The sequence below is a fragment of the Mus caroli genome, unplaced genomic scaffold, assembly GCF_978045245.1.
Source record: "Mus caroli unplaced genomic scaffold, Mus_caroli_1 scaffold_3, whole genome shotgun sequence".
Classification (NCBI taxonomy): domain Eukaryota; kingdom Metazoa; phylum Chordata; class Mammalia; order Rodentia; family Muridae; genus Mus; species Mus caroli.
The window spans coordinates 120,363,834-120,365,780 of NW_028227258.1; positions in this window are offsets into that span (position 1 = coordinate 120,363,834).

Genomic DNA, 1,947 nt, shown 5'->3' on the forward strand with positions numbered 1-1,947 from the left:
TTGAACTCCTCTACCATCATCAGGAGATATGCTTTTAGATCCGTGTCTAGCTTTTCCGGTGTGTTGGGGTGCCCTGGACTGGGCGAAGTGGGGGTGCTGGGTTCTGATGATGGTGAGTGGTCTTGGTTTCTGTTAGTAAGATTATTACGTTTACCTTTCGCCATCTGGTAATCTCTGGGGTTAGTTGTTATCGTTGTCACTGTTTAAAGATTGGAGCAGAAGCTGTGTTCCACTCACCAGCAGTCTCAAAATCCTGCGGCGGGGATCGTGGGTAGCTGACGGTACCCCGGTGCTGGTCCAGCCGGAAGAGGCCTGTGGTCCTACTCAGGCCAGTTTTCTGCTTCCCTAACTAATGCAGTCTCTGGTCCCGCATGCAATTGGATTGGAGCAGAAGCTGTGTTCCACTCACCAGAAGTCTTAAGATCTTGTGGTGGGTGTTGTGGGTAGCTGGCGAGTGTCAGCCGACCCTGCGCCCCAGTTGCCCCGGTGCTTTTCTGACCGGAAGAGGCTTGTGGCCCTATGTAGGCCGGATTTCTCTCTCCCCAACCAGAGCAGTCTCAGGTCCCGCGTGATTGGACTGGAGCAGAAGCTGTGTTCCACTCACCAGCAGTCCCAAAATCCTGCGGCGGGGGTCGTGGGTAGCTGGCGGGAGTCAGGCAACCCTGCGCTCCAGCCACCCCGGTGCTGATCCGGCCGGATGAGGCCTGTGGCCCTACTCAGGCCAGTTTCTGCTTCCCTAACTAATGCAGTCTCAGGTCCCGCGCGCAATTGGATTGGAGCAGAAGCTGTGTTCCACTCTCCAGAAGTCTTAAGATCCTGTGGAGGGTGTTGTGGGTAGCTGGCGAGTGTCAGCCGACCCTGTGCCCCAGCTGCCCCCGTGCTTTTCTCCTGGCTCTATTTCTAACACTACTCCTAAAGCAGAATATTAACTGAAAAATCAATCACAACTGATGTATTCACCCATTGTGAAAATATAGTTGCAGTAAATTAACAATTACCTCTTCAATTCTAATAATTTTGAGTAATAAAGAAACAGGGAGCGTAGAGTGTAGCTAAGATACTATAGTATACAATAGTTACTATGGGTGTTAATGGAATAAAAATAAGAGTAAGACTAGTTGTTACTATTAAAAGCAGTAGACAAAAAGTAAGTTGAAGAAGGGAACAATAAAGATAAAGGAGGATTATACATTTATAGCTAAAGGTAAATTAAAGGATGGCAGTGAGTAAAGAAATGCAGCCAGGCCACGGTCCTGCTGCAGCTGGGAGACATATCAATGCCCATGGCCCAAATTACCACCAATGGCCATGCAGATGTCTGTGGTCAGCACTGCCACCTGAGTCCATGTTGATGTCTGTGGTCCATGCTGTCTCCACCTCCCAGGACATTGTTGATATCTATGGTCCTGCTGTATCCAGGGACATGTTGATATTTGTGGCTAAAAGCCACAGATGTCCATGGTCTGTCTTCCTGCCTGAATCCATGTTGATATCTGTGATCTTTACTGCCACCAGAGACCATGCTGAGGTTCATGATGTCCTGACACTGAGGCCATGTGGATGTCTGTGGACTGAGCTATCACCAGAAACCATGTAGAAGTCCATGATCTGTGCTCCCTGTCTTAGTCAGGGTTTCTATTCCTGCACAAACATCATGACCAAGAAGAACTTGGGGAGGAAAGGGTTTATTCGGCTTACACTTCTGAAAGACTCTAAGACTCCCAAAGGGAGACACTCACTCAAGCCCCGGGTCAGCCGCGCACCCAAGAAGACACTGAGACCGAACTTAAGATGTAGAGAGTAAGATTTAATACAGCAACGACAAGAAAGCACATAAAAAGCACATATACCAGAGGCTCTGGGGTCGAAACTCATACACCCAGCATGGTGTAGAGGAGAATCGACAACCGGCCCAAATTTTTACAGGCTTTTATAGGAGAAAGGTAA